The sequence below is a fragment of the Mustelus asterias genome, chromosome 14, assembly GCF_964213995.1.
Source record: "Mustelus asterias chromosome 14, sMusAst1.hap1.1, whole genome shotgun sequence".
Classification (NCBI taxonomy): Eukaryota; Metazoa; Chordata; class Chondrichthyes; order Carcharhiniformes; family Triakidae; genus Mustelus; species Mustelus asterias.
Window position 1 is genome coordinate 92693565 of NC_135814.1, and position 25901 is coordinate 92719465.

The following is a 25901-nucleotide window of genomic DNA, read 5'->3' on the forward strand; positions in this document are numbered from 1 at the left end:
AAACCAGGCAGCATCCTGGTAAATCTCCTCTGCACTCTTTCCAGCGCTTCCACATCCTTCTTATAGTGAGGTGACCAGAACTGCACGCAATATTCCAAATGCGGTCTCACCAAGGTCCTGTACAGTTGCAGCATAACCCCACGGCTCTTAAACTCCAACCCACTGTTAATAAAAGCTAACACACTATATGCCTTCTTCACAGCTCTATCCACTTGAGTGGCAACCTTTAGAGATCTGTGGATATGGACCCCAAGATCTCTCTGTTCCTCCACAGTCTTCAGAACCCTACCTTTGACCCTGTAATCCACATTTAAATTAGTCCTACCAAAATGAATCACCTCACATTTATCAGGGTTAAACTCCATTTGCCATTTTTCAGCCCAGCTTTGCATCCTATCTATGTCTCTTTGCAGCCTACAACACCCCTCCACCTCATCCACTACTCCACCAAACTTGGTGTCATCAGCAAATTTACTGATCCACCCTTCAGCCCCCTCCTCTAAGTCATTAATAAAAATCACAAAGAGCAGAGGACCAAGCACCGATCCCTGCGGCACTCCGCTAGCAACCTGCCTCCAGTCCGAAAATTTTCCATCCACCACCACCCTCTGTCTTCGATCAGATAGCCAGTTACCTATCCAATCGGCCAACTTTCCCTCTATCCCACACCTCCTTACTTTCATCATAAGCCGACCATGGGGGACCTTATCAAACGCCTTACTAAAATCCATGTATATGACATCAACCGCCCTACCTTCATCAACACACCTAGTTACCTCCTCAAAAAATTCTATCAAATTTGTGAGGCACGATTTGCCCTTCACAAATCCGTGCTGACTATCCCGGATTAATCCGCATCTTTCTAAATGGTCGTAAATCCCATCCCTAAGGACCTTTTCCATCAATTTACCAACCACCGAAGTCAGACTAACCGGTCTATAATTACCAAGGTCATTTCTATTCCCTTTCTTAAACAGAGGAACAACATTCGCCACTCTCCAGTCCTCTGGCACCATCCCCGTGGACAGTGAGGACCCAAAGATCAAAGCCAAAGGCTCTGCAATCTCATCCCTCGCCTCCCAAAGAATCCTAGGATACATTTCATCAGGCCCAGGGGACTTATCGACCTTCAGTTTATTCAAAGCTGCCAATACATCCTCCCTCCGAACATCTATTTCCTCCAGCCTATTAGCCTTTAACACCTTCTCTTCCTGAAAAACATGGCCCCTCTCCTTGGTGAACACTGAAGAAAAGTATTCATTCATCACCTCGCCTATCTCTACTGATTCCATACACAAGTTCCCACCACTGTCCTTGACCGGCCCTAACCTCACCCTGGTCATTCTTTTATTCCTCACATAAGAGTAAAAAGCCTTGGGGTTTTCCTTGATCCGACCCGCCAAGGACTTCTCATGTCCCCTCCTAGCTCTCCTCAGCCCCTTTTTCAGCTCATTCCTTGCTAACTTGTAACCCTCAATCGAGGCATCTGAACCTTGTTTCCTCATCCCTACATAAGCTTCCCTCTTCCTTTTCACAAGACATTCCACCTCTTTTGTGAACCATGGTTCCCTCACTCGGCCATTTCCTCCCTGCCTGACAGGGACATACCTATCAAGGACACCCAGTATTTGTTCCTTGAAAAAGTTCCACTTTTCATCAGTGCCTTTCCCTGACAGTTTCTGTTCCCATCTTATGCCCCCTAATTCTTGCCTAATCGCATCATAATTACCTCTCCCCCAATTGTAAGCCTTGCCCTGCCGTCCGGCCCTATCCCTCTCCATTGCAATAACAAAAGACACCGAATTGTGGTCACTATCTCCAAAGTTCTCTCCCACAACCAAATCTAACACTTGGCCTGGTTCATTTCCCAGTACCAAATCCAATGTGGCCTCACCCCTTGTCGGCCTATCCACATATTGTGTCAGGAAACCCTCCTGCACACACTGCACAAAAAGTGCCCCATCCAAACTATTTGACCTACAAAGGTTCCAATCAATATTTGGAAAGTTAAAGTCCCCCATGACAACTACCCTGTGACCCCCACACGTATCCATAATCTGCTTAGCAATTTCTTCCTCCACATCTCTATTACTATTTGGGGGCCTATAGTAAACTCCTAACAACGTGACCGCTCCTTTCCTGTTTCTAACTGCAGCCCATATTACCTCAGTGTGCATATCCCCCTCAAAGTGCTTTTCCGCAGCCGTTAAACTATCCTTGATTAACAATGCTACTCCTCCACCTCTTTTACCAGCTTCCCTACACTTACTGAAACATCTATACCCCGGAACGTCCAACAACCATTCCTGTCCTTGTTCTACCCACGTCTCCGTAATGGCCACAACATCGTAGTCCCAAGTAGCAATCCACGCCCCAAGTTCATCCACCTTGTTCCGGATGCTCCTTGCATTGAAGTAGACACACTTCAACCCACCTTCCTGTCTACCGGTACCCACCCTTGACCTTGATACCTTCCCCAATACCTCACCACCCTCAACACTGACTTCCGGACTACAACTCCTTTTCCCACTCCCCTGACAAATTAGTTTAAATCCCCCTGAAGAGCCGTAGCAAATTTCCCTCCCAGGATATTAGTGCCCCTCTGGTTCAGGTGCACCCCGTCCTGTTTGTAGAGGTCCCACCTTCCCCAGAACGTGTTCCAATTATCCACGTATCTGAAACCCTCCCTCCTGCACCATCCCTGCAACCACATGTTTAAGTGCACTCTCTCCCTGTTCCTCAACTCGCTATCACGTGGCACCGGTAGCGTACCAGAGATGACCACATGTTTTGTCTTTGCTCTCAGCTTCCAGCCCAGCTCCCGAAATTCCTGTTTTAAATCCCCGTCCCTTCTCCTACCTATGTCGTTGGTACCAATGTGTACCACAACTTGTGACTGTTTCCCCTCCCCCTTAAGAATCCGGAAAACACGGTCCGAGACGTCACGGACCCTGGCATCCGGTAGGCAACAAACCATCCTCGAGTCTCTTTTGCTGCCACAGAACCTCCTATCTATCCCTCTAACTAACGAGTCCCCAATAACTATTGCCCTCCCGCTCTCCTCAGATTCTACCTCGCCAACTTAATTTCCATCCATTGCATATTTACAATAAAACCCATCAAGTCAAGTGGTCAGGTTGTGGAATGCACTGTCTGACTGGCTAATACTTGAAGGAGAAATTACAAGGATATGGGAAATGAGAGGAGAGTGGGACTATAAAAAGAGTCGAGGCAGACTGGATGGGGTAAAGGGTTCCCTTGTATGCTGTAACATTCGATGATTCTATTACTCGAGCCTATTCATCTAATTTCCTGAAGCAAAGTGCTACATCAATACTCCCTCATTCATCCTCACATCTCCATTATTCAACCCTGGCCTTCTAATCTTCTCTTGCTCCGACAGCACAGGTCCCTTTGTGTCCGTTGAAGTATTTATTCATCTCCGTCTAAATCTACTCCTATTACCAAACTCATTCCCAGCCATGTATTTTCAGCTGCTGTTGAGGGAGCTATTTACACAGCCTCAGTTACAGGGAGTCTGCTTCATCTTCACTATCCTGTGATGGTAAAAAAAAATCTCATGTCTATTCAGTTGAGGATCATTTAACGAAATTCTTTAAATTTCAGCTGCATTGTCCATTCCTTCCAGCTTACTGGGGAACTGGATCAGGTCCTCCTCAACCTTACTTTCATAGAAACATACATGGAAAATAGAAGCAGTAGTAGGTCATTTGGCCCTTTGAGCCTTCTCCATCATTCATAATGATCATGGCTGATCATCAAATTCAATACCTTTATCCTGCTTTCCCCCCATATCTCTTGATCTCTTTAGCCTCAAGGGCTAAATCTATTTCCTTCTTGAAATCACACAATGTTTTGGCCTCAGCTGCTTACTGTGGTCATGAATTCCACAGATTCACCACTCAATGGGTGAAGAAACTTCTCATCTCAGTCCTAAAAGGTTTACCCCTTAGCCTCAAACTATGACCCCTAGTTTTGGACTCCCCCACCACTGGGAACACTGGGGGCGATTCTCCCAGCCCACTGCACTGCTAAAGCAGCACAGTGGGCCAGGACACTCAAGCGGAGATAGTTTAGTTGGGCGCCACGGCCTCTAGGAGTCTCCGAGCGCCGGATGTCCGGTGCCATCAACTCCGTGCCAGAAATCAGCGCAGAGCTGTATAATTTATGCTAATTGGGATTTGCATCTAATTAGCGGGGCCAGGACTGAAATCTCAAAGCTGGCCCGGACACGTCTGGAGGGCCAGCGATTGGGCCCTGGGAGGAGGGTCACACGACCACGATGCAGGGTCACAGGGCAGGCCAGCGAACAAGCTGGCCAGCGATCGGGAGGCTGGCGGTGCGGGGCTACTGCGCATGCACTGATCTCAGTGCTGACAGATTGGCGCATGTGCAGTGGCCCGCTCAACGCTATGCTGCTGGCCTTTCCAGCAGGAATAGGCCCCGCCCACTGATTTTTCATGTGATTCACGCTAGTGCACTCTGCAGTGCACAGAGTGTGGAAGATTCAATTTGAAAATTCAGTTGAAAAAAACAGTGGGATTTACTCCAGTTTTTATGTGAATTTGGCACTTGGAATATTTTTGGGAGAACCCCACCCATTTATTTCTGAATCTACCCTGCCTAATCCTGTTAGAATTTTATAAGTTTCTATGAGGTCCCCCCTTAGTCTTCCAAACCCAAATGAATATAATCCTAACTGATTTAGGCCTGCCATCCAGGAATCCGTCTGGCAAACCTTTGCTGCATTCCCTCTATAGCAAGAACACCCTTCCTCAGATAAAGACACCAAAACTGTACACAACACTCCAGGTGTGGCCTATACAATTGAGGTATAACAACCCTATCCCGATACTCAAATCCTCTCATTATGAAGGCCAACATACCATTTGTCTCCTGTACTGCCTGCTGTACCTGTGCGCTTACTTTCAACGACTGATGCATGAAGAAACCAAGGTCTCGCTGAGTATCCACCTCTCTCAATTTACACCCATTCAAATAATAATCTGCCTTCCTATTTTTGCTACTGAAGAGGACAGCCTCATTTATCCACATTATACTGCATTTGACATGCATATGCCCACTCACTCAGCCTGTCCAAACCACGCTGAAGCATCTCTGCATCCCCCTCACAGCTCACCCTCTCACCCAACATTGTATCATCTGGAAATTTGGAGATAATACTTTTTGTTCCCTTGTCCAAATCATTAATATATATTGGGATCCTAGCACAGATCTTTGCTGTATCCCACTAATTGCTGCCTGCCAATTGGAAAAAGACCCATTTATTCCAACGTTTTGCTTCCTGTGTGCTAACTAGCTTTATATCCATCTCAAGACACTACCTACAATCCCATGCGCTTTAAGTTTACATAGTAATTTGCCATGTGAGACCTTGTCAAAAGCCTTCTGAAAGTCTAAATAAACCACATCCACCGATTCTCCTTGGTCAACTCTACTAGTTACATCCTCAAAGAATTCCAGTAGACTTGTCAAACATGATTTCCCTTTCGTAAATCCATGTTGACTTTGTCTGATTATACCACTGCTTTTCAAATGCTGTGTAAAGAAATCCTTGATAATGGACTCTAGCAACTTCCCTACTACTGACATTAGACTCACTGGTCTATAGTTCCCTGTTTTCTCTCGACCTGCCTTTTTGAATAATGGTCTTACATTACAAAGTCAGCATGGATTTACGGGGTTTTAGACCCCCCTACCTTTGGGAAAAGATATTGACTATCTAACTGATCTATGCCCCTCATTATTTTATAGACCTCTATAAGATCACCCCTAAGTCTCCTACGCTCCAGGGAAAAAAGCGCCAGTCTATCCAGCCTCTCCTTATAACTCAAACCATCAAGTCCCGGTAGCATCCTAGTAAATCTTTTCTGCACTCTTTCTAGTTTAATAATATCCTTTCTATGATAGGGTGACCAGAATTGTACACAGTATTTCAAGTGTGGCCTTACCACTGTCTTTAACAAGATGTCCCAACACTTGCATTCAATGTTCTGACCAATGAAACCAAGCATGCAGAATGCCTTCTTCATCCCCCTGTGATTCCACTTTCAAGGAGCTATGAACCTATACCCCTAGATCTCTTTGTTCTATAACTCTCCCCAACACCCTACCATTAACTAAGTAAGTCCTGCCCTGGTTCGATCTATCAAAATGCATCATCTCGCATTTATCTAAATTAAACTCCATCTGCCATTCGTCAGCCCTCTGGCCCAATTGATCAAGATTGGTGTTTCTTAACTCGACCCATACAGATTCCACATTGTCTGTGCTAATATCTTTCCTCAACATTGTATCAATACCTTCTTTAATTAACAATACAACTCCACCATCTTTTCCTCTTTGTCTGTCCTTCCTAAACACTAAATAGCCCTCAATGTTTTGTTCCTATAGTTGGTCACCTTGGAGCCATGTCTCCATAATCCCAACGATATCATACCCCTTCACATCTATCTGCGTAACTACAAAGATGTGTGGGTTAGGTTGATTGGCTGTGCTAAGTTGCCCCTAGTGTCAGGGGGATTAGCAGGGTAAATGTGCGGGGTTATGGGAATAGGGCGTGGGTGGGATTGTGGTCGGTACAGACTCGATGGCCTCCTTCTATACTGTGGGGATTCTATGAACTAATTCATCCATTTTATTTTGAATGCTCGGAACATTCAAGTACAAAATCTGAAGGCTAGTCATTTTAAATTTCCTTGACCTGTTCCTATTATTTTTCTCCATGGAAAAGAAAATCCAACTTTTCAACTTTCCCATCATCTTTTAGAACTGCCTTTATTGCTTTCTCCTGAATCTTCCCCAACACAGAAAAGTCCTGCTGACTTTTAGTATTTAAGTATTTTTAAGTTCTGCAGGCAATATTAATTTGCAATGCAAAGAACATTCTGCCTCCAATGTTTTCCAACTCTCTGATGAATTAATTGCTTAATCAATGGAAATTTTCAGCATCTTATTGTGCCAGAAATTTTTTGGCATCTCATAAATAACTGAGGGAGTGCCACACTGTTGGAGTGAGTGAAACATTAAGCCAAGTCTGCCCTCTCAGGTGGATATAGAAAATCTCATGGCACTATTCAAAGAAAATCAGGGGAATTCACCCCAAGATCTGAATCAATATTTATCTCACAATTAACATTGTTAAAACAGATTATCTAGCCATTATTAGATTGCTGTTTGTAAAACTTTGTGGTGCTCAAATTGGCTGCTGTGTTTCCTTATGCTACGATGGTGACAAAGGGGGCGATTCTCACAGAAGTGCTGAATTGGCGAGTAAACTGGTCTAGATCACATCTGTTTTTTCAGTGCTACTGCAGACCTGAATCTCCTCACTCTGTGCAATGCAGAGGTCACAATCGGGAATATCATTAAAAACCCGGGGTGGGGTGGGGCCTTTTCGTACCAGAGTCTGACAGCTCCGGACCTCTGCGTATGAGCAGTGGCTCCGATCTGTCAGTCTCCCCATTTGCTGGCCAGTTCAATCGCTGGCCAGCCCGGGACCCCCGCAGTGCAGACCCCCCCCGCAGAGCACCCCCCAGCCCACCCGATCACTGGCCTCCCTCCAGCCCCAACTGATTCCCATGCAGAGTGGCAGTGGGACCCCCCACCCCTACTGATCGCCCCCAGGCCCCTCCCACAATAGGCCCCACCCTTCGGTACTGCCCGATGCCCGGTGGGCATCACCCCCCCCGCCGCCTGACCCCCTGGGGGGCCCCGATTACCCCTTCTTCACTTCGGCGGGGTCTCCCGATGGTTCCCCGAACGTGGGGAGCTACTCTAAAGCCCGCTGGAGTGAAATACTCCTGACGGAGTGGGAGATGCTATCAGGCCCAGCAAGTTCCATGCCGGGCCCGATAATGACACGTAAAATATATTTAAACTACATTAAAAAAAGATTGAGATGACTTACCTCTCTTCCCGCCGGTTTCCAGCGTGATCCCGGCTGCGCCTGTTTCCTGGCTCTGGGAGACACGCATGCGTTCAGACCCGCCAGAAAATTTGCGGGTTGCAATGGGAGAATCGACCCCAAAATTTCAAAAGTACTCAACTGGCCACAGAGCAATTTGGAACAGCCTGACATTGTGGAAGGTGCTATGTAAATGTATGTTATTTCAATACTTTGCTATTTTTAACCCCCTGTGTTGATTTCCTTAAGTATCAATAATTTCATACATGAAAATGGCAATGTTCTTCACTACTGAGCAGCCATAGAGGACAGACTGGACACCATTACACAAATTTCCATATTTATCCAGTCACCTCTGGAGAAAGTTCTAAAATGATTTTATTGTACACCTTGGTGGTGTGTTTAATCAATATGGTCAGAGAGAAAATCATTGCTAAACTGGAACTGCAGGATCACCATGCATTTTAGGATCAAGTTGGTTAGGACAATAAGTATCTGATCGTGGCTCTCAGCTGCTTTGGCACTTGGGTTCAAATTTTCCTCTGTTAGAGATCAGAAAATCAATCATGGCTTGCTGATCATTATTCAATATCCCCGGCTAGAAAAGCTTGCGTATATCTGGAAAAGAAGATTGTTCAATGAAAATTACAAAAAACAATCTTTTTTAATGTCCCGATGGTTTTTCTTCAAGGTTGCACACAGCAGTGTCCTAGATATTGATTTTCACTTCCTGGAGACTCCAGGCCAATCTTGGAGGGTTCCTTGAGCACTAGCAGTCTCAAGAGCCTCACTCTTCAGGCGCGAACACTGACCATTCCGACTAACTGAGTACTTGCTTCCACGACTGTGAGCTGGGCAGGGATGGGATGGGGTGGGGCTCGGCTGTGAGATTTTTGTTCGAGTAACTTAGCGATCCCATCACAATTAAACATTTGTGACTAGTTGGATGGATTACCCGGTAGCAGCTCACAGAAAAACCATCGGGACATTAAAAAAGATTGTTTTTTGTAATTTTCATTGAACAATTTTCTTTCCCAGATATAAAAATATTGCAAATGGGGGAAAATCACTCAATTCCTAACAGTATTGGCTGTCATACATCACAGATTCAAGAAGGCAGCTCACCATCACCATCTCAATGCCACCTAGAAATGCACAGTAAATGCTGGCCTCGTCAGTGATGCCCACCTGAGGCTGGTTGGCTGATAGTCAAGCATCATCCAATTGGGTAATGAGTCTTTTTGCTTTCCAATGAATGTGGGAAGGTAGTGTGGCACAAAAGTTGACCGACAAATGACTGAAGCCTGGGAGCAAATGGTGTGACGAAATCTCCACTTCATCACACTTGGCAACCCGAGGACAAAGCCTCAATAAATATCAGGAGTAGAGGAGAGAAAGAAAAATGTTTAAGAAAATAGCTCACTGGAATCAAATTTCAGAAAAAGGTGTCTGTCCCCCCTCTGTTGCACCAATATTTGACACTGGGTCCTAACGAATATTAATAATATTGACTGAACCATATATGGTCACAGGCATCAGCAGTACACAATGACTTTCTCGCCAAACATCAGCCATGCCTGACCAATATTTCCTGACAGCAACAATTTCAATAAATTAATCAAACTGCAGGCCCATAAAAATGGCGTTTAAGTATGAAAGTGTTTTAATAGAAAGTTTACAGCACAATGTCGAAGCAAATTACACAAAAGCGGAACTGATATTTAATTCCCCATCAGGCAGGCAGCAGCATTTTGAAAAGTGGCAGGAATGACTAAGTGTTGTCAAGAGTGAGAAAATCCAATTGGCGTTTGATAATTTATCATTTCTCCTGTGATAAGTCGCCATTTACACTTCACAGATATAACAAACTTGTTAAGAATCATGTCATGCCATATCTTTCATGTTTAAATTGCATTAGATCTAAACAGGCGCCTAATTACGCTAGCTGGGCTCCTTGTAACATGCAGTCTTCTCTGATTAATGAATTGGCAGTGTCTTGCTGTCCTCGGGAGCCCTGGTGGTTTGGACTATGCTTCTGACCAGCTGTCTCTGGCCAAAGAAACGATGACAAACTGCTCAGCTTACCTGGGGTGCAAGTGGTATCTCTACCATAATATCTCTACTGTCTTTCAGAGCATGTAAACTGCCCCACATCATGGTTTATGCATAGTTTTAACTGGACTCCCCTGACAGGTTTTCCTCCAGAGTGTCTGAGAGGCACGTTGCAAAAATAAGTCCCCTCCAGCTTTTGATATACTTGGTGCTGACATGATGGATAAATGATCTTTGCATCTTTTTTTTCCCTCAACTCAAGAGTGATAACCAGTGATCTATTTTAATTAAAGCTGCTCTAATTACTGAACGCTGTCTCTGTTCCAAGCCGATTTAGATTTACTCCAACTGCATTTCAGCTATATTACCGTGTGCTCCCAAGGATTCATTTCAATCACCAGCTCTGTACGAGCGGCTATACAGATGGGCCACTGACCTTGGTCATAAAGGCTCCCACTACAGGAGAGTTTGTGCCAACTACTTTACCCTGCTTTTCTTTACGCTTGAGGTGCTGAAACTGAGCGCAGTACCCTCCCCCCCCCCCCCCCCCCCCCCCGCCGTCCCCCCGCCCCCCCCCCACCCCGCAATGCTTTTTGCACCCAGTGTCAACATGGCACTGCAGGATCAGGTAAAACATAAACTGCCCACAGGGTCACACATTATTCCCAGATAGCAAATTCCGCAATTTTGGAAAACGTTCATTTTCCAGTACCACCCCACCTCCTAGTTGCCATAAAATAACATTTATAAAAGGCCCAGGAAGACTGAATTCATCCCTTGAGCACTTCTGTAACCTTGTCTGAACAAGATGTGTGTTTGTACAATTTCATGCAGAGAATGATAAAAATGTGGAACTGGCTATGACAAGCGAGGGAAATAAACACTAGGGTGAAAAAGGGATAGAAGGGTATGCTAATGGGGTGGTAGAAGTCTTCTGTCGAGTATAAGCTCTGTGTTTTGACATCTTGATTTTAAAATTTTCATCCTCATTTTCAAATCCCTCCATAGCCTCACGCCTTCCTATCTTTGTAATTTCCTCTAACCCCACAACCCTTCAAGATAGCTGCACCAATTCTGCTCTGATTTTAATCACTCCACCTTTGGTGACTGTGCCTTTACCGGCCCAATGAATATCCTCTTATATTGCTCCCTTGTTTTCCTTCTTTAAGACACACCTTAAAGTTACTTCTTTAGCCAAACTTTTGGTCAAATTTTGATCGAAAGTGTCCTCATGTGGCTCAATGTCATGCTTTGTTTCATGATGCTCCTGCAAAGCACTTTAGGAAGTTTCATGATGTTAAAGGTGCTATCAAAATATAAATTATTTTAGCATGGAACTAAAAGGACAAATAGCCTGTTTCTGTGCTGTATAATCTATATAGTTCCACAAGCTCAAGGGATAGTAGCCATCTTTCCTGTGATTTCAAACTGGCTTTTTTTGTCTTGGTGGCAATGAGAGGTTTGCCCTGTAAGAGGTGGGTCTCCCCGAGCCACTCCGGTAGGTTTAATGTGAGAATTTAGTTAGCTGCCTGGGACTGACATTTTGGACACAGCCAGCACATACCCACTCATATAAACTTCAATCTTACTGCACCGTGTGACTTTTTAAATTTTCGACACTGGCTACCAAGACTTTCCAGAGCACAGTTTTAAGTCCGTGCGAGTGGGTTTGAATGAGTTGAAATCTCACACAGTCTGGGTCTGTGCTCTTGCTGACGCACATTGTGATCAGATTGTTTCCAAAGGACACACATTCCCGACACTTCACAGATTCAAGGCCAATTTTTGTCCATGCCTAAATACAAATAAATGATGGTTGTCTTCGCTCTGCCTTCCATTGTTCATCTTCTTCATCCACTCCTTGCCCTCCTGCCTGCCTCATGAGTCCTCATCCTTACCTCCCCTTGCACAGCTCTCCTTCCACATTGCCCCCTTGTCTTTGGCTGGCCAACCCAACACCCCCTCCCCGACTTCACCTCACAGTCCATCCTTGGTCAGATTTCAGATCTTTGTTGCGATGGCTGTATGAGTCCCTCAGCTCTGTCCTGCCCAGATAGACACTGGTGTATGGCACCAGGGGTAAGGTGTACTCCCCAAACGTCAGCACAGTACTAATCTGACACAGGACAAAGTGATGCAGGAGGGTCCAGCACATTGTGCTATCCACGAAGACCAGCTTGGAGATTGAGGGCAAGAACCGGTTTGCCCCTGCACACCAGGAGCAGCGTTGTACTATGGCAGAAAAGCTTTGTTGCGCTCACCTTAAAGTCTCTTGCGAACTGAGGACTGATTTGAGTTTGTCACTCTTTAGAAATCAGGTTTTACACCGATGTAATTTCACACTAGCGTGGCACAAGATTGGAAGGCCTGACGGGATGCCGACGACCAGCTGTTTTAATGAACATTCATAAGATGCAAATGGCATTCAAGCCACCGGCCAGGGGATAGACCAACTCGCCATTGGGAGAATTGCAACATGATTTTACGCTGGTGGGGTTTCTGACTTTTTGGCTCCTGCTAGTTTTATTTAAATCACCTCCACCCAGCAGAGCAAATCCTTCTATTATATTTCACTATACATTGAATGAACGCATGCTTCAAAGATAACAATGTAAACAATTACATTTTGATACTAAACGAACAAGGTACAAATGAAAAAAGGCAATTTTTAGTAAAATTATACATTGATAGTGAGGAAATAAGTCACAACTCACAATTTTGCAACAGCCTGCATGTAATACTACTAAGAGCTCAGCCCAATTATAACTGGGTGCTGAAAGGGCTAAAGTCTTTATGTAAATAAAGTAAATATTTGGCACCTGGTCCCCTAATTAAAAAATGATTCCCATAATTAAAGTAAGCATACCACTAAAAATGTAACTGCTGGAAGATAAAGCATTGCACACTTTTAACTTCTGGCTAAATAATCACCACACACGTATATATACTAAAGATAGGATGCAAGTGCTCTTGAAAGAATCCTGAAGTCCAATCTACTTCAGACAATCTTGAGCAATTTATGCTTTGTTCTGTGTGCTTGTGTAGAGAGTCAGCACCGTTGGCATCTGCTCACTCATTAGCAATGTGAAGAACAGTCTAATTAGGGTATAAAAGCAATATGGTCCCGTGCATCAGCCAGATTGTTTGTCACTCCATCACAGAATGCAACATTTCCTGCTGGGAAAATGCTGTCCTGATTTCATTCTCTTTCGTCAGCATTGGAAAAATAACCCCAAGCATACAGATGTTATGGAATTAAACCCAAAAGGATTTTTCACGATTTAATTTAATGATGTTGCTCATTCTAAATGGAGAAGATAATGAAAATGTATTTGTAAATAGATGACAAGTTGCAAGAGAGCAGCTGGCTGAAAAAAGTTGTTTTAGAGTTGAGAGTCTCCACCCTACTCTGAAGTTGGGGCACCTCTAACTATGCTCTCCTTCATTGACCAGCCTACTTGATATAGAATTACATAGTATTTACACCAGAGAACAGGCTATTTGTCACATCCAGTCCATGTGGTGTTTATGCTCCACATGCCACCTCTCTTCATCTAATCCAATCAACATTCTCCCTTACTTTTTTCTAGCTTACCCTTAAATGCATCTATGCCTTAGCTACTTTTTGCGGTAGAAATTTCTGTTCGAGAGGATTCAATTAATTTATGACAATGCAAATGTCATTGACTTTCTACTCTTTCAATGTTCTTAGTTGGCTGGGAATTTTGTGGGGTCAGGCATTCAAATCATTTTCATTCAGCAACATCAAACACCCAATGTCAATATTAAATGCAAAGTAGAGATCCTTCAACATTGACCTAACATTATACCTGCATCCTGATTTCAGCACAGGGCCTATTATTCCACTATCATATGACTACATACATTCCTGCTTCTCGGACATTACTGTCTGTAAAGCAACAGTTGCTGCACTCCAAAAGTAACTAAACATTGAATGAAAAGTTTTGAAAAATATTAATGATGGTATCATTGAGGTTTCTGAAGAAGTCGCTATATTAGTAGATGAAGGAGATGCAGTTGACATTGTTCACTTGGAATTTCACAAAGCCTTCGATAAGACACCTCACACTAGGCTACTTCACAAGTTAGTAGCTTGTGGTGTCAATAGGAATTTGAAGTGCTGGATTAGGCATTAGCTACAATCTTACAATTAAAAGGTTGTAGTTGGTGCATGTGGATCAGCCTGGCATGTTCCCACTGATAATCTCTAAGAGTTGGTTGTGTGCTGGCTACCCTTCAGGGTTTTATTAATGGCCTGAACAGTGTTACCAGTGGGCGCAAAATGGTACCAGTAGCTGTGAAAGGGCTAAGATAGTAGGAGTATAATTAAATACAGAGAGATTTATGCTGCAAAATCAAACTCCATAACCGTGACACTCCAGCATTTCATGAGGTTGCTAACAGTTACTGGCTCACAACCATTGCCCCCCTGGAATATGAATTAAAACAGTATTGATAATAAAAGTCACTCCAGGCATTGAATTTGTTAATTGACTCTCCTGACAAATGGAAAACATTCTTGAGATGCTGTAAATGCAATGGTAAACAATTAAACTAGTGTGACATGATCCCTGATGGTTGCCTTTAAACTGCCATTATAAAAGAAAGACCGGCAACTTTCACCACTTTCAGAATGTCCCACAGGTTGCAGCCAATTAAATGCTTCTGAAATGTGGTGACTGTTGTAATATAGAAAATGCAACAGCCAGTTTTCACACAGCAAGATTCCACAGGCAACATCATAATGATCAGAAAATTTATTTTTTAGTGATGCTGGTTGAGGGATAAATATTGGCTAGGATACTACGGAAATATCCCTGTTTCTCAGATAAGAGCCACAGAATCTTTTACATCCGCCAGAGAGGGCAGACTTGGTTTAATGCCCCATATGAAAGATGGCACCTCCAACAGTACAACACTTAGGGCCTGATTCTACCATCGCGTTGTGCCCATTTTCGGGCGCAAAAACTGAGTAAAGTTGGATGTGAGGCGAGTAGCGCAATCTGTGCCTGCCTCCGCGCTGGTTCCCCCTTTACCAAGGCCCGAAAATGGCCGTGATTGAGACCGTGTCCAAAACGGGTGGAACGACCATTTAAATGCATTTGCATGCATTTAAATTGACTTAATGGGCTGCGCACCTAACTTTACCGGCACCTCCCCCTTTACCACCGTGCTCACCCATCCAGAATCAGCGTGAAACAGACATGCTCCATAGAAGTCCGATTCAAGGTGCCTAGCGTCCAAAGGCTCTCTTTTTGAGAACAGTGTGGTGAGATGGGGGGGGGGGGGGGGTAAGGTGGGTCCGCTGCCACCCTGCTTGAGATCGGTGGGGGGAGGGGGTCCGCTGCCACCCTGCCTGAGATCAGTGGAGGGAAAGGGGGAGGGGCCTGCGATCGGTCTGGGTGGCAGGGGGGTGGGGGGATAAGGGGGTCAGTAATGTTGTGGGGGTGGGGCAATGTCTGTGGGGGCCAGGGCAAGGCATTATCTGGCCTGGGAGGGATGTGGCAGGGGAGCATTCTATCTTTCTTTTTGCTGCGCATGCGCAGTTGGGGACGCCAATCGGAGCTGCAGGGTTTCGGGCGTGTTAAGCCCCACCCACAGGCTTCTGCAGCACGATTCGGAATCGCTGATATTTTTGCAGGCAGAATGTGTATGGGGGCACCTCAGAACAGGTCTAAAAGGCGGATTTGAAACACTCCCAATTTCAAGTCCGCCCAACACTTAGAATCAAAATGGTAAAATAGGGCCCTAAGTCACAAGTGCACTGAAATGTCAGCCTAGATTTTGTGCTCAAGATTCTGGAGTGAGACTTTAACCCACAACCTTTTGATCGTTACCAACGGAGCCACAGCTATCACCGAAATTTACATTGGTTTCGTGGTGTTTTGAGCTGTGTTTTTGAATACCCAGGTTCTGAACAGCCAAAGAGTAATTTGCTGAATAAAAATGGGTCTTCACAAAAAAAGCATAATTCTTGGGGAACTTGAGTACTATATTCTGGGTTGTCTCCTGCTGTACATGACTCACATATCAAACCACACTAGCCGATTGAGAGCAAATCTGATGTTTGCCTTCACAATACTTTAGCAGGCATCAGATTAGGTACATTGCCCATTATAATCATAAAGTGTAATTCATTTACAATTTCAGTTTAGGTTGCTCAAGGAGTGCTGCAAAGGTTGAGCATTGTCAAAAGTGGCACCACTTCCATGATGGACATTAACGATTATACTGTGCTTTTTGAAGAACAGAAGGAAGTTCTCCCAGTTCAACAGTAATTCTCACTACCAACTCAAAGTAAAGTACCTTAACAACTGATCATCTTATTCATTAATGATTGCACGAAACAGCTACATAACAGCAGTCAACACCATTCAAAGCAGTTCATTGTATGTGGAGTCCTTCAGAATATTTCAGTAGGGCTTGGTAACCAATCCATCACATTATCGCCTCATCAGGGGATCCCAATGTGTCTCACATTCAATTGAAGCAGGTATGGACAACAAATGCTGGCCTTGCCCATGGTACCCACACCCCTTGAATGAATAAATACAAGAAGTCTTTTTTTAAATTATGTATTTATTGTTTTTATAAGCTAAGATGGCAGCCACAATGCTCCAAATATGTAATAAAACAACCAGGTTTTTTTTGGCAGTGTGCTGTTATGGAGAACTTTTGGGTCATTTGAAAAAACTCCATTCTTCTTTGAACTCAATTTAACATCTTTTCCAAAAGACAGAACTTTTGACCAATGCAGCACTCTGTCATGAAGGGGTAACCAAGAAGGTAGATGAGAGCAGTGCAGTTGATGTTGTCTACATGGACTTTAGCAAGGTCTTTGACGAGGTACCGCATGGTGGGTTGTTGCATAAGGTTAAATCTCATGGGATCCAGGGTGAGGTAGCCAAATGGCGGCATACAAAATTGGCTTGATGGCAGAAGACAGAGGGTGGTTGTAGAGGGTTGTTTTCCAAACTGGAGGCCTGTGACCAGCGGTGTGCCTCAGGGATCGGTGCTGGGTCCACTGTTATTTGTCATGTATATTAATGATTTGGATGAGAATTTAATAGGCATTGTTAGTACGTTTGTAGATGACACCAAGATTGGTGGCATGTTGGACAGTGAAGAAGGTTATCTAGGATTGCAACGGGATCTTGATCAATTGGGCCAGTGGGCTGACAAATGGCAGAGTTTAATTTAGATAAATGCGAGGTAGATCGAACCAGGGCAGCACTTACTCAGTTAACGGTAGGGCTTTGGGGAGAGTTATAGAACAAAGAGATCTAGGGGCAAAGGTTCATAGCTCCTTGAAAGTGGAGTCACAGGTGAACAGAGCGGTTAAGAAGGCATTCGGCATGCTTGGTTTCATTGGTCAGAACATTGAATACAGGAGTTGGGAGGTCTTATTGAAGTTTACAAAACATTGGTAAGGCCACACTTGGAATACTGTGTTCAATTCTGGTCTCCCTATTATAGAAAGGATATTATTAAATGAGAAAGAGTGCAGAAAAGATTAACTAGGATGCTACTGGGACTTGGTGGTTTGTGTATAATGAGAGGCTGGATAGACTGGGACTTTTTTCTCTGGAGTGCAGGAGGCTTAGGGGTGATCTTATAGAAGTATATAAAATAATGAGGGGCATAGATCAGCTAGATAGTCAACATCTTTTCCAAAAGACTAGAGGGCATAGGTTTAAGGTGAGAGGGGAAAGATACAAAAGGGTCCAGAGGGACACTTTTTTCACACAGAGGGTGGTGAGTGTCTGGAACAAGCTGCCAAAGGTAGTAGTAGAAGCGGGTACAATTTGTTTTTTAAAAGACGTTTAGACAGTTACATGGGTAAGATGGGTATAGAGGGATATGGGCCAAACGTGGGCGATTTTTGTTAACCCCTAGCTTAGGGGTTAACAAAAGGGATGGCATGGACAAGGTGGGCCGAAGGGCCTGTTTCCATGCTGTAAAGCTCTATGACTCTACAAGACTTCCAATTAATATCGTAGCATTGCAAGTTATATTGAGTGTGCTGAAGTCCTCCAAATCAGAAACTAAAGATCCAAAGAAGGACTCAAACCCACAACCTTTCACTACAGAAGTGAGCAGACTACCAACTGAGCCACAATACCATGACCATGAAGTCCAAAAACTATTTTGACTGGTAGCCATAATATTAAGCTGAGATGTGAAATAAATAAAACACAATTTATCTGGCTGATCCTTATTAATATTTATTGTATTTTGAAATCTTCAGCTTAGCATCCTATTTGAAAATAGGCTGCAGTGAATTGAGTGAAATGAGAAAAAGCAATAATGCTTGTCAAGACTCCAGATGACAGAACAAAAATAAGCAAACAATGCAGGCGTTTCTCTACCCAGGTAGCTGAGGCTAAATATTCCAATGGTCTTCCATGCTGAATGAATGAATATTGTAAATTTCACTAATGGCAGGAGTCTTAAAATGCTGATAGTTACCACCCTAACACATGCAAACTGAATACCCTTCTTCAGTTTATTGAGAGAGTTTAAATTCTATTTTACTGCAACATAAAAATATAAGGGGGAGTAAGGAGAACACAGAGGCCAAGGTAAAACAAACATTTATAGTTAATATGCAAATTGAATTTTTATACAAGTACGGCTGTTCATCAGGGTAATGCAGTTTGAATAAGAAAAAAGAAATGGAACTACCAGAATCGGTGAAGTGTGAACATGAATTAGGCAGAGCTGTGGACACTGGCTTTTATTCAGATCTAGTAGGGAATGTGTTCAGCACATTGCAGCCGACACATGAATACTCAAAGGAAGATGCCACGCATGCACACATACACACAGACATAGACACACATGCATATACAGACACACACATGTAAACAGACACAGATGCACACATTCACACAAGAAAGCAAGCACATAATCACATATGTAACCACAGACACACATTGGTAGATACCCAAACATAAACAGGCACACATAGAAAGGAGAAAAAAATCAGGGAATAAAAGAAGTAAATCTGATTGACTTTTGATCAGTTCTGTTTGAAGTTAGCAATGCACAAGGGTCCATTCAGATTACCAGATACCAGTCTTAAGTGGTTCAACAGTCTGATGCACCACGCACCAGAACAGCAGCTGATTGAGGTGCAAGGTACGGCTGAGCCCTCCAGTCAAACCCAGATTTCCCACTACAGCATCAAGCACCCTAGAACATTCATATCAACTATTAGCTGAGATAGTGAGGTAACAACCAACAAGGCAAGTTAAACTCATACTGGCAATGTGGGCTTTCACCATGCACTGACACAAGTTCTCTCTGCCAACAACAGCTGGAGGACCTCAATAAATTATTAATATCAAAGAAGCAAAAACAAAAAAATGCTGGAAACACACAGCAGGTCAGCCAGCATCAGTGGTGTGGATGGGTAAGCCAATGGCCCAGATACAGCAATAGGAACAACAGTGACACAAAAAGCAATTACCCTTATTAAGGACTAAATTGTACAGCAGCTTCCAGTAATCACACATGTGCAGTTAAACCCAGAAATCAGAAAGTTGCTGTCTGATCTAGCCTGTTCCTGTACAAGTTTTTCTACACTGATTCCTTGCCAAGGGATTCAGCATTTAAAACACACAAAGGGATTGAAGTTGTGGTACCAATCCACTAGATATCCATTAAATACACCAGATAAAGTTAGAACACATCCATTCAAGTTTAGGTGAATTTTAAGTAGCATAGTATACCTTAATTGTTCCTAAACAATGCCTCTGGCCCCAAGCTTGGTGTCCCATTCCTTCAGATTTTAATTATTGTTGGAAATTTAACGAAAAATTTAATTTCCCTACCTTTTTTTCTCTCTCAATTTCATCTTTCCCTCTATTTTACTTTCCCGACATGGTTTCGCATTGGATAAAATATTCAAACTTAAACTTTTGGTTTGAACTCTGCATGCCTCAGTAAGGATTCTTCTGTCTAATTGAGGAGACATATTTGGTTATTCTGTATGCATGGGTCCCAGATCCTCCATAGGCGGCGCCGCACTGAAAAAAACTTACAATTATCATAAAAGTCTATGCAAAGTCTGAGGACAACCCTAAGGGTTACGGACAGCAAGCATCATTATTTTTCTGCTGAACCCAATTTGTAAAAGATGAGAAATCCAAACTGGAATCAATTCAACAAGTAATTGACAGAACCATGAAGATATTGAAGAAACAAAAATGTGCGTACATAGCCAAGGAAGAGTAGGCCTGAGGAAAGAGAGAAAATGGGGCAGATGGAAAACTTGGAGACCAGGAATGAAATGTGGGTGCTGTTCTTGGGTTGGTATTTGTATTGACTTTAAAATATATGTCAATATAATTCCTGGCAAGTAATAAATGTCTGGAAATTAAGCAACATGTTCACACTTATATAAGCACACATGTGTGTTTCTATAATAGCTCCGAATATTATTTCAACTATTTGTACATTTTCCCATATAACAACTTAAAATTCAGGAAGCAAGACAGAAATTACATTTATTTCATTGCAAGGTGGCTTTCCAAATGCAACAAGTTTTCATAAATGTAACTATTTTCCATGTTTTGCCTTATGAAATATGTCCAACAGAATCATAAAATGCTACAGTACAGAAAAAGTCATTCAATCCAGCATGTCTACACATTTTGTTTTTCTCCATGAATCTCCCAGTTTTATCTCACTCTCCTGCTCATTCTCCACACCTCCATGGCCTGGGCCTCGGCACTTCCCTCTGCGACTGGATCCTGAACTTCCTAAATCACAAACCACAATCAGTAAGGATAGGCAACAACACCTCCTCCACGATCATCCTCAACACCAGTGCCCCACAAGGCTGTGTTCTCAGCACCCTACTATACTCCTTATACACCTATGACTGTGTGGCCAAATTGTCCTCCAATTTGATTTTCAAATTTGCTGACGACACCACCATAGTGGGTCGGGTCTCAAACTATGACAAGACAGAGTACAGGAATGAGATAGAGAATCTGATGAACTGGTGCGGCAACAATAATCTCTCCCTCAATGTCAACAAAACGAAGGAGATTGTCATCGACTTCAGGAAGCGTAAAGGAGAACATGCCCCTGTCTACATCAAGGGGGACGAAGTAGAAAGGGTCGAGACCGTTAAGCTTTTAGGTGTCCAGATCACCAACAACCTGTCCTGGTTCCCCCATGCCGACACTCTAGTTAAGAAAGCCCACCTCTACTTTCTCAGAAGACTAAGGACATTTGGCGTGTCAGCTACGATTCTCACCAACTTTTACAAGTGCACCATAGAAAGCATTCTTTCTGGTTGTATCACAGCTTGGTATGGCTTCTGCTCTGCCCAAGACCGCAAGGAACTACAAAAAGTCGTGAATGTAGCCCAATCCATCATGCAAACCAGCCTCCCATCCATTGACTCTGTCTACTCTTCCCGCTGTCTCGGCAAAGCAGCCAGCATAATTAAGGACCCCTTGCACCCTAGACATTCTCTCTTCCACCTTCTTCCTTCGGGAAAAAGATATAAAAGTCTGAGGTCACGTACCAACTGACTCAAGAACAGACTTCTTCCCTGCTGCTGTCAGATTTTTGAATGGACTTACCTTGCATTAAGTTGATCTTTCTCTACACCCTAGCTATAACTGTGACACTACATTCTGCACTCTCTTGTTTCCTTCTCTATGGACGGTGTGTTATGTCTGTATAGCGCACAAGAAATAACACTTTTCACTGTATGTTAATACATGTGACAATAATAAATCAAATCAAATCAAATCTTTACCATTCCCTTTATATGCATCCAATTCTCTTTTTAACATATTTATAGGTTCTGCTTTAACGACAGCTCATGGTAGAGAATTACACATCTTAACCTTTCTCTTTTCTGATCTCTTTAATTCTTACGTGAATCAAATATGAAACCAGTTTTTTTACTATCTGGCTAACCAGTGGCAAGTTACCATAAACCTCCTGAATCTTAAACGCATCTATTATATCTTCTCAGTACCAGCGAATAAAACTCTTCATGACAGTGAATTCCCTCATCTCTGTTAACATATGGGTGGATCTATGTTGCAGACTTTTCATTGTATTTAACTACTCCTGGTATACATAGCCCAAAATAATGTTGTAGTTTCATTGATATTCATCTTTATGAGTTAACATATGTTGAATAACCACATTCACAAGAATGAATTTGTTTTCTCTTCCCCTTCTCCCCCTCTCCAAGCTCTTGGTTTGATTTTGGGGACTAGTTTCTTATGTGCCACTGGCACCCCCAGTACATCATCTAATTGATCAATCTTCACTTGTTGAACTCAATCCTCTCCTCATGCCAGACATATACACACACATGTGCAGAGCCCAGTGGTTAGGAGTCACCCAGATTTAATTTCTTGGTCACAACGGTGGCACAGTGGTTAGCACTGCTGCCTCACTGGACCTGGGTTTCATTCCAGCCTTGGGTGACTGTCTGTGTGGAGTTTGCATGTTCTCCCTGTGTCTCTATGGGTTTTTTCCAGGTGCTCCAGTTTCATCTCACAGTCCAAAGATGTGCAGGTTAGGTGAATTTACCATAGTAAATGAGTGGAGTTATGGGGATGGGAGGGGAGGGTCCAGGTGGAATGCTCTTTCAGAGAGGTGGTGCAAACTTGATGGACCAAATGGCCTCTTTCTGCACTGTAGGGATTTTGTGATTCATGATTCATTTTCCAGTCCAAGAAAATCATCCACTGCCCTATGTCAGCCAAAATCATACAAACGTTGACTTCATCCACTGAGCCATCAGCAGTTTCAAGTAATAGTTTATAGAATCATAGTATCTTACAGCACAGAAGGAGGCCTGTCAGCCTATTCTTCTTATACAGTAAGATCTTTATGTTCATATTCATAAAGTTCATGTTCATAAAGATCTTCATATTCTTCTTATGCCAGCCCTTTGAAAGAGGTATCCAACTAACCCCACTTTCCTGCTCATTCCCTTCAGGCCTGCAATGTTTTCCTTTAGAAGTCTGTATTTGATTTTTATTTGAAAGTTACTGTTGAATCTGTTTCCACTGCCCATGCAGGAATCACTAAAGAACCGGGACGAGATGAGAATGATTTTAGCTAATCGTCTTAAAACAATGTCCCTTGCTTATGGCCCTCCCGCACATGGAAGGTTTCCCCCTATCTCCTACCAAAACCCTTCATCACTTTGAAGACCTCAATTAAATTTCCCCACTACCTTCTCTGCTTTAAGGCAAACAACTCCAACTTCTCCAGTCTCTCCATATAACAGAAGTCTCTCATCTCAGGCAAGGTTCTAGGAAATACCCTCTCCACCTTATCTAAAGCCTTTGTTTTTTTTTTCATTTTGAATATACACATGGTTGCATGTTTCAAGAAAGCTCACAGCTTCCATTAAACTGCATTTGATTGGCACACCTGATACTTTCTGACTTTGGAAACGCCCAAAATAAAAAAAATGCTCAATACATCTTCGAAATCTGAATAAAATTGGTAAAAGAACTTATGTATCTATTGCAATTAAAGGGCCATTGGAAAGGCTTCAGTCAAACTTATACATTGATCAGTGATGGTACCAATAAAATGTTGACAGGATTAACCTCTTAGTCGTGAAGTATTACAATTAATTTTCCTTTCTTAAAACTGTGAACTTTACTTCCATGACTGTCACACTTTCATCTGTACTTTGTTTCCAAAATGTCAGATATATTTGATCACACAATTGATTGTAAAATATTGGCTGTGAAAATCAAGCTCTGGACTGAGTTCTCTCAGAGGCATTGTTCAGAAGCCTATATCTAATTTTTAAAAATCAACACGAAAAAGAGGCGCTGTCGTCTTTCAAATAGTTTCAAATGCTTCCTGAGAACAGAAAAATCTGCAAGGATTTTAAAATCCATACACTTGAAACACAGTTGTTCTTTCGTAATTTCAGAGGCCTAGCATAAAACTCCCCTGCTGGGAGCACAACTTCCAGGACTTCTATGCAACCTGCACAAAAGCAACTCAGATCTAGTTTCATAGAATTACTGCAATTCTTAAATTGTACTCATTTGCTGTTGTGGTTAAGCCTTAAAAAAAAAGCTTCAGTGAATTACAAAACCTTTAAGGAACAAAATCCTTTCAATTACTACAGCTCCCAGAGGGGACCAAACTATCCCGCAGCACTACAAGACTGGGTCCTTTTGCTTTCTCTACAACCTTAAGTCCAGGTGTTTAGTCCTGATTACACAATCTTAGCAGAAGCTAATATGATTAATTATGCAGCTTCATTCTCTGAACTACCAAAGTGGAGATGGATCTCATATACTTCATGACATTGCATTAATGTTTACCTCCCTTTGGAGACCCAGTGCCACTGGTGCCAAGTAAATTCAGTTGGGATGAAGTGCTTGACATTTATGATTGATAGTGTTGGTTTGACAGAAAATATATTAAAATAATATACAATACATAAATCCACTGTTCCATATTTAGAAGCTATGCTGATAAAGGAAATTATCTTAATTATGAAAGAATTATTCCCATCCTTGAGTACCTATGAAAGATGAGAAAAACTTCATAAATCTAACTAATGCTCTGTGCTGAGTGGTCACAAAGCAGTAATGAAACCATCTGTCCATTTCCTGGATAAATAAAGAACTGACAAGCTGAAAATCCATCAACATGTAAATAAATTTAGTGTCATTCGATTACAGACCAGCAAAATAGACTGCCTTTCACACTTCACGTATTTCTATGGTGATGCAAAGGCCCCTGCCATCGGAACAAGAGTAGGCTATTTAGTCTCCTGAGTCTGTTCCGCCATTCACTGAGACCATGGCCGATCTGCAATCTAACTACGTACACTTGCATTTTCCCCATTTATTTTAATTCCTTTAATTAACAAAAATTTATTATCGTTATATTGAACATTAACAATTGATCTAGCATCAAGTGCCATTTGCGGAAGACAGTTCCAAACATCTACCATCCTACTGTGTGTAGGAATATTTCCTAACTTCACACCTGTAAGATTTGGTTCTAATTTTTAAATTATGATCCCTCGTCAGAGATTTCCCAACTAGTGGAAATACTTTATCTCTATCTACATTCTCTGTTCCCATTTGTACCTTAAAAACTTTGATCCAATCGCTCCTTAACCTTATAAATTCCAAGGAAAGCATTCCTAGTTTCTGTAATATCTCCTTGTTATTTATCCCTCGGTGTCTGGATATCATTCTGGCAAATCTACACTGCACTTGCTCCAAGGCCAACATATCCTTCCTAAGGTGTAGTGCTTGAAGTTGCTGACGGAACTCCAGGTGTGGTTTAATCAGGGCTTTGGATAACTGAAGCATGACTTCTCCCACCTTATATTCCATTCTGCTTGACATAAAGGTCAGAATTCCTTTAGCCTTTTTGATTATTTTCTGTACCTGTTCCTGACATGTTCATGATCTATGTACCTGGACCACCGGTGTTTACTGCTTTTCATAATTTAGAAAGTTCTATCCTTTTAGGTTTAAAGTGGATGTCCTGATATTTGCCTACCTTGAAATCCATTTGCCACCATTCTCCTCATTGCTTCAATCCAGCAATATATCTTAGTAATTTTATGCTTCCATTTACATTGCTAACAATGCCATCTATCTTTGCATCATTGACAAACTTGGGTATGCTTAATAAATATGATGAAAAGCTGAAGTGCCAACAAATTACCATTTGGGTCATCCAGTTTTGTTTTTGGTGAATAGAGCTCTTGTCTTTTCATGATATAAATTGGTTCTGGATCACAACAAATTATTTTTGAGCACCTCCCACTGATCTTCTGTTATGAACAGAATCTTAGCTCTTTCGCAATTCTCCCTTTCAGCACGATATTGAACTCAATCAT

General features: G+C 42.6%; 1 protein-coding gene across 5 annotated transcripts in view; it reads right to left on the reverse strand.

The window, feature by feature from the left end:
• Positions 1–25901, reverse strand: part of LOC144503876 (receptor tyrosine-protein kinase erbB-4-like) — a 1146325-nt gene that overhangs the window by 1106204 nt on the left and 14220 nt on the right. The gene's annotated exons all lie outside the window — the stretch shown is intronic.